General features: G+C 35.2%; 1 long non-coding RNA gene across 1 annotated transcript; it reads left to right on the forward strand.

The window, feature by feature from the left end:
- The first annotated feature begins 427 nt into the window (after positions 1–427).
- LOC309395579 lies at positions 428–4,193 on the forward strand. Its single transcript, XR_014175930.1, has 2 exons — positions 428–977; positions 3,132–4,193. It is a non-coding gene; the product is annotated as an uncharacterized lncRNA (long non-coding RNA).
- Positions 4,194–8,748: the final 4,555 nt, after the last annotated feature.

Consider the following 8,748-nt stretch of genomic DNA (forward strand, 5'->3'; position numbering starts at 1 on the left):
TTCTCTTTCCTCTGTGGCTTGTTTCAATTTCTGTTAACAAAGGGCAGAGATCCTCCGTTCCTCACTTGGACCTGCCTCAGGGTTCAATGCCCCCTTTTCCTTGGCCGTCCGTTTGAAACCACTGGGTGAGGTCATCCCTTAGGTGGGAGCCTTGTATCAATAGGTCAGCAGACGGTAGTCTCGCTTGCATCCCTCCAGCATTCTGACTGGAGAACTCTGCTAATTCCACACACCTTAAAAGTTGCCAACTTAAAAAAAACACCTTACTAAGTTAACCTCTACTGCAGGGGTGTCCAAACTTGGGAACTTTAAGACTTGTGGACTTCAACTCCCAGAATTCCCCAGCCAGCATGGCTGGCTGGGGAATTCTGGGAGTTGAAGTCCACAAGTCTTAAAGTTCCCAAGTTTGGACACCCCTGCTCTACTGCGAGGAAAACGACTGCTTTCTGTTTGAGCCTAAATGAAATAACACATCTTTGCAAGGGATGTAAAGTCCTTATTATCTCTACGCACCGCCAAGCCCAGATTTCTATTATCCAATCACAGTACAGAATTAACGTTCGCGGCGAATCAACCACAGGTATCTCCCTTTGTCTGAACAGACATATAAAGGGCCTCGTCCTACCGAAAGTCTCTACCGGAAACATCGCTATTGTGCCTCTCCTTTTTTTTGCGTGCATCTCTATGGTAGTAACTGCCCTACGTAGGCCGGTCGCCGGTCGCGGAATAAATCCTTTCCGTGTGGGGGTGCAATGGAGGCCGCGGAAGGCGTTGAGGTACGAGACCGCCGAAAGACTGAGCATGAACCGAACCGGCTGGCAGCCGAGATGGCCGGAACGACGGGGAGCATCGCCTGCGGGCCCCCACTCTCCGGGACGTCCTACTGGCTGGACTTCTGGCTGATGATCCTTTTCGACTTCGTGCTCTTCGTCTTCGTTTATCTGCTACCTTAGACTTCGAGGGCTCAGCTGGAACAGGTACTTCTCTTTACTGTGTCACAGATGCTTTCTGGGATTGAAGGACAAAATGTAAACGGTTTCCTTTTCCTTCCCTCTAAGAAGCAATTTCATTCTTAAATATCATTTTGCTACTAAATAGCTAGTCCTGTTTCTGTAGCTCAGGGTTGAATTGTGGAGTTCTTGGTGCTCTGTAAGCTTTGTGTTTATTTGTATGTTCCTTTACATGACTTTATTTCCAGATGTCTTTGTCCTTCCTGGAGCTCTAGTATTTTTCCCCCCCAGAGGGTGGTGGTATTGAATCTGTAGTTATTCTATCCAAGTATAAGATTAAGGAGCTAAAAGCCACATCTCCACATAGTCAAGAAACTCCACATATAAATCACACTGGTGATGTTGCATAATTGGGTAATGAAATGTCTATATACAAGTTCTCAAGCTACCAAAAGCTCCACCTAAAATTTAAGCAATAGCATGTGCCTCAGATCCAGCCTACATAGTTAATTAAAATAAGATTCAATGCATTACACAAGTACAAGGCATAGGACTAAGGAGTAAGCATGTTATACAAACTCAGCTTTATTGTAATATAGGAAGTCAAAATACTCTGAATTAGCCCAGTGTGTGACCCCAGCATGTTAGTCCAGTTTTATTCATGTCTGATTACAAGTAAATCTTGTGAGACTCTTTGGGGAATATTGGTGACCTCCAAATGTATAGCATTATTACTCCAGTAAGAAGACTGCTGTAAGAATACTAGAGCCAGTTTGGTCTAGTCTAGTGGTTAAGGTACTAGACTAGAAACCTGGAGTGGATGGTAGTCCTGCTTTAGCCATGAAAGCAGCTGGGTGTTCTTGGGTTAGTCACATACTCTCAACTCAGCTCATATACCAGGGTTGTTGTTGGGGGGAAATAGGAAGAGAAGATTCCTTCTAGATATGTTGTGCACCTTGAATTATTTGTAAATAAAATAATAAAGGTGGGATATAAATAATCTAAAGAAAATGTGTAGTTTGGTGGGGAAACAAAATTTAGAATTGCAGCTGTCTGAATTTGTATCTACTAGGAAGTCTTAGATAGCATCTAAAATTGCTGAGGCAAAGAGTGGATGAGTGATTTATTATGAAAGTTTGATCTCCAAATGTTACTGTTGTGCATTTCAGGACGTAGTTTAGAAACAAGCAATAGTAAACACTGTAAGTATATGTGGGAGATAAATATGTCTAGTTCTAAGGAAGTGATATGTTTAAAACTTGTTAACAACTGTGTTTATAAAGTACTAAGTTTTCAAAACATGGGTTTTTTGTGTTTGGAAAAAAAATCAATTTTAAATGGTTCAAAAGCATGTTTATGCAACGTTTTATTTATACTGGATTACATGACTATTTTTTTAAATTCAGAATTACGACTTGTAATTCCTTTGAAGCAAGATTTTTAACTTCACTAATCAAGTAAATGGTCTTACTTGATTTACTAAACATACCATTTTGGGATTAGTGATTGAGAATATTGGACTAATTCAGAAAATGAGAGGATAAAAAATTTTTGCAATTAAAAATGTAATGCCATTTATCTCTTAATGGATATGATTATTTTTTACTTGTTGCAATCAAGTCAGGCCAAGTAAAAATGTAAATCACTTTATGCCATAAGGGAAAAAATATTGGCTGTCTGTGTTAAATCTTATTATTGCTCCATAGCATTATACCAGGGGTGTCAAACTGGCAGCCTGGGCCAGAGGCGTCACACACAGGCCACACCCACTCCAGCTCTGCAAAGGGAAAAACATTGCAATACATCATGTGATGGTTACACTGCGAGTTTGACACCTGTGCATTATACAATACTTGAAAAATCTAAGACAAAATGATGAATTAGTTTATAATTCATAATATGTTTCCACCAGACACATCAATGGCTATTAAAATAGGTTTAAAAGTGGATCAACATTCATGAAATATAGAGTTTTGTTGACTAACAACTAGAACAGATATATGACTAGAGGCAAAAAAAATCTATGAATGATCCATTGGGAAGGAACAACAGAACAAGTTATGGTCTACTTTTAGATTTATCAGGCAACTGATGATGCTGTACTAGAAATCTGATGGTCAGGATTATAGTGGGTAGTTTTTTTCACTGATTGATCTAATTTTTGTTTTCTTTATACTGCAGACAACCAGACTGCCTTCCAGAAAATCCAGCTAATGCTACTTCTTTAGCTGCTTTTGCTTCACAACCAAAAAACAAAACACTGGAAAACTATTATATCAGAAATCTCAATACCTGCTCTTTCTATATTTAAATTGACGACATTTTTTCTGAGCAATTGGATGTGATGAACTTGCTTTATGATGAACTGTCATGTTTCACATTATTCTTCAATAAGTGCAAATTGTGCCTTACATCAAATATAGCACTGTCATTGAAGTGACACAACACTTTCAATTAAGTTTGAAGTTGTCCATTTTCAGCAATCGACTCTTGGATCACCATCCAAGTGGACTGGAGACAAATATCGCTGTAACAATAATTTATGATGAACTCCTAGCATAAAAATAGAAAATGCAACTTGATCAATTCTGAGGGCTGTTTTAGCTGATTTTATGTAAATAAGTTGCATATATTCTTCTCGTATGCAAGGAAAGTCATTTGCTCTGAAGTTTTAAAGTACTTTGTGCTCAGTTTTGTGCCTTCAGAAGCAATATGTGCTTGGACTGTGCGGATGGTATTTTATGATCCTTATGTTATATATATATATATATACATAAACAGACCAACCACTTCAATAAATTTTACTCTGTCTAATGTGGTCCTGATCCCCATACTTTAGATTTGCCCTTTTGGAGTTTCATGTTCTAAAAGTAAGTTTGTAGACTTCCTGTTAATTTTCATAATTTAAAGTGTTTCTTTTCATCAGTTTTGTGCTCTACTCTCAATAATGTATAAGGTGTACATTTATTGCATTTATATGCTAGAATAAATGGATTCACACCATTGTCAGGCTGGGACAAAGGCATTGGTGGTAGGGTGAAGTTCATTTGATAGAGATTGAATATGGGCTTATTTTCTTTGAGAAATTTGAGAGAAGGTTATATTTAAAGTAAATACAGTATTGCTGTTCAATCTATATAAGTAGATGTGTCAATTCCTTCACAAGAATTCACTCTATAGCCAAGCAATAAAAAAGGACTGATGTGATTGAATCAAACATATTAATAAATATCATAAGTTGCATTCTTTGTCCTAAGTTAATGTTCTAAAACTGCTCTTCCCTCAGCTAAAAAGAAATAAGAAAACCTTCAATTATGTAAATGTGAATTTACAAAGTACAGAGATAATAGCAATACAATCATTTTCTTCACTGAGAAACTGAATATTTAGAATGATTTTTCTTCTCAAATTCTAAACAATAAAATAGGAATGACCTCCAAAATATTGGGTTCTCAATTTTCTTAGTTGAGAAAGTCAACTTACTATAGTGTAATACAATATAAGAGAGGTATAAGTAGTGTGAATAGAACTGAATTCACCGCTACTTGCTTTACTATTGGGTCTAATACTATTCATTAGAATTGATAAGTCTTGAAGAAATGGGCAATTCATAGCCACACCAAGAGAAAACTATCACATGTGAATTCAAGTAAAACAATCCATACCTCATGATTTACCTATATTTACTTCTTTATTAAATACATCTAGTAATGTTATTTAGAATCTTTCATAGTGTCAGTATGTCCACCAGTGGTGGGTTCCTACTGGTTCAACCGAACTGGTAGTGGTTTGGCGGCCTAGGTCACTGGACCCAGCAGCAACCCAGGCCTGTCACACCCCCGACCCGGTTCCCCAGTCGGCGCCATCTTGTTTTTCACTTCTGTGCATGCACAGAACGCTTTTAATTGCACTGCGCATGCGTGCACAGTGCACATCAAGCGCACAAAGTGCACACACAAGTGAGCTGGCAGTAGTGAGAAACTGAATATTTAGACCCCTGATGTCCACCCCTATTCATTTAAAAATTTGGAGTCTTGGTAAACTTAGCATAATTAAATGAAAACTGGCTTGTTTAAATTCATGAAGATTTATCAAGTATTCTTTGATAGAATTGGACCTTTCATCTGCTTTTACAGAAATCTAAATCAACTGCAGTTCAGAGGTGAAACCATGATATGGAGCAGAATGCAAGTGTTAGATTTTTACCAGATGTTTGGTCACTTTATTATTTGCTAGCAAATATTTACACTCTCAAACTGAGCAGCACTGTATTCTTAAAACTAAAAAAAATAATGGTTTGCTCGTTTCATTGAAAAATTATACATCTGTAAATTAAACAGAGATATTGGATATCTTATTTCTGTTTTATCAGCAGGTACATGCAGCCCAATTTTAAAAAGTGTTAAATTTTAAAAAGTTTAAAAAAAATATTCCCCTATATCATGTTAAATGTGTTTAACATTGCAACCACACAAATCTATAGTCTTAAGGGAACAATAAAAATAAAGTTTAAAAAAAACCAAATATTGCAAACAAATATTAAGACTGTACAGCTAGCTATAAAAAATGAGAAGTTGACCAAGGTCCCCTTATTTGATAGCAATAAATTTGTGCAAAAAATGTCTAAGATTTTTATATTTCTTTAAAGCACATATACTCACAAATCCAACACTTCTCATTTATACAGGAAATGAACATTTGCTTTACATTTTAAAAATACAGTAATACTCTTAACAGAGGTAATTCACATTACTCTTTACATAAATATTACAAATTCAAATTACTTTGAAAGTAACAGCTTTCAATTGAACACTTTGATTCCAGTATTTATAGTTCCATTTTTACCTATAAAGGCATTAAATTATTATATTACCTGCATATCAAGAATGAAATGACTTTTTAATTTAAAAAAATTAAAATATCAAAAATTAATTTTAGTTACTTTGAGATGAAGTTACTTCTGTTTTTTATAATCATGAATATGTTAACTATACATGCTTTAAACAAATCAGTAACTTCTGAAAAAGCATTCGAGCATGATAGATACCAATAAGATTAAAAGCTAAGTCAGCTCTGTAACAAGAAACCAACAATGTGGAGTTACATTCATAGTTAAGACAGAGTCAGTTTGGTGTGATGGTTAAAGCACCACACTAAAAAGCAGGGGACTCCGAGTTCCAGTTCCACCTTAGGCACGAAGTCAGCGGGGCGACTTGGGCAAGCTTTCTCTCTCTTACTCCTAGGAAGGTAATGGCAAACTACTTTAAAAAAATGTCAAGACAGCAAAGGACTTGCCCAGGCACTTGTCAGGAGTCAAGACTAACTTGAAGAAAATAAGTAAGATACTGTCAGTGTAAACAGAAGAGTCGGGGCCTTCAACTCAATCTTGATTGCAATTTTTGGGGAAGAGTTTCTGAAATATTTTGCTAGTGCCTTTTTTTCTAGGGCTGAGAGAGTAATTGCCTCAGTCACTTGGTTATTGTATCTAAGGCAGGACAAGAACTCCGGTCTTCTGCCTCTAATCTTACCTCCTAGGTCACTAGACCTACTGGTAATCTTCAATTTGTGACCATAACTGGAGCTGGAAAATGTGTTAAGCAGCGGAGTTTTAAGTGAGATGTGGCCTGAGTTTTATGAGCTTTTTGCCCGTAAGCAAATTACTGCAGTTGTTAAGGCAAACATATGACCTTGACTTGCAACTTTCCCTACCATCTTTCCCATTGGCTTTGTTTATCAAAAGCTGGCTGGGAAGATCACAAATGGTGATCACATGACACTTCAACTGTTGCGTGAGCCAGGGGTCAAATACTCAGATCACAATTATATGACAGAGCGATTTCTGTAATGGTTAAGTGCAAGGAGTGGTCACAAGCCACTTTTTGTGACTTCAAAGGTCATTGAACAAATGGTCGTAAGTCAACGCCCATATCTTTCAGACATTGTCTCTGGAAATTTAGAGAGTAGGAAGACCCCTTCATTAACATAAATGTAGAACTTTAATGTAATCATATTCCTTATTTTAGGAAAGCATACAAGCATCCCTTTTTTTACACTACTAATAATGTTCTGAGTAGGCCCAACCACCAATTTTTATAGCATTTTCCCCATTTGGTCAAAGTCACAAATTTGCATTTGTATTTAATCCAATTATAGTGCAAACTTATAATGGAGTGTTCCAAAACATATAGCAGCTATCATGCCGAAAACTAAAACACATTTACATTTTTAGGACCATCTTTGTAATCATTATTTTAATGGAAAATGCTCATTCAAAGAATTTAAAACGGTACGGTGTCATACTTTTTTAACCTAACAACTGCATGTGTATTTCATTTCAATCTTTAAAAAGGAATATCTTCAGGCTGAACTGATCAGAATCCATGTTTATGCCTCTGCTGGTTTTAAGAAAATCAGTACTTTCTATACATGCAACAATTTAAATATTCTCTACAGCAGCTTTAATATAAAAATAAATTTATACAATTCATTTATCACATTTTTGCAGCCTAACAATATACTTAAATATTTTTATTACAAACAACTGCTATGCATAATTTTTGTATTTAAAATACTGCACAATGCAAGAAACTATTGCTGTTTAAAACTCTAGCTACCATAATATATACTGTATATTAAAATAAAATCTAAGACTTCATTAAGGCATTATTTCAAATATTTAAAAGATAATAATGAGATCCTGGATAACTGATTCAAGAAAACAGGTTAATGGTTAATATTTGTCTAGTACAAAACATACGTTTGTAATGATTATATATAATTTGTGCATGTTTGTAATATCAGCATATGCTTCCAGCATTTCTTGATTAGTCTAACAAGGAGTTTTAAAATAATTCTGTCATAAAATTTCTTATGTTGCTAGTTTCATATGGCAAAACAATAGTGTGACTATTAAATTTCTAATTAACAGTACCTGAATATAAGGGAAAGAGAATACCCATTTAATGCACTTTTTCACTTTCTTGAAAAGTTCTAAATATCTCACAACCAGAATGTTTAAGTATTTCATAAATACCTTCCTTGTTACTCTCTGGCTACTCAGTTCATTAACAAGAACCATGCTTCTTAGGAAGCCAATTTAATACACTTGTAACTGTGTAGAAAATGTAGTATTTCACACTGTGAAAGTTTTGTCCTGGAGCTAATCAGTTCACAGGGAAGTTATAACTACAAAATGACATCAGACACAAAAGCCTGGAAAATTGCTACAACATGTAGCCCATCTATATCAACCCATAAAGCTCTCTCTCTATCTTTCAGTTGAAAGGGACCATTTCAAAACTGAAGTGTTTGACACACTTCTGATACACACATACAATTTTTTGTTTGTGTGTGTGTGTATATATGTGTATATATATGTGTGTGTATGTGCACATACATACACTAAATATAGTATATACAGTATGTGCGTGAATACACACAGTATATATATATATATATATATATATATATATATATATATATATATATATATATATATATATATATATATATATATATATTTCTGTATATATGTATTTGTGTTACATATATCTATACATATATATATATACATACATATACATATATACATATACATCATATACATATACATACATACATACATACATACATACATACATACATATGTTTTCGTAGATTTTCACGGGTGTAGGTATGCTGGTTTTGTTGTATTCGGGTCTTCTCCCGTGTAAGATTGAGATTGTTTTTGCAACGTTTCGGCAGGATCTTACCAGTGAGATCCTGCCGAAACGTTGCAAAGACAATCTCAATCTTACAC

Source organism: Natrix helvetica (genome assembly GCF_964273705.1).
Source record: "Natrix helvetica genome assembly, chromosome: 7".
NCBI lineage: Eukaryota > Metazoa > Chordata > Lepidosauria > Squamata > Natricidae > Natrix > Natrix helvetica.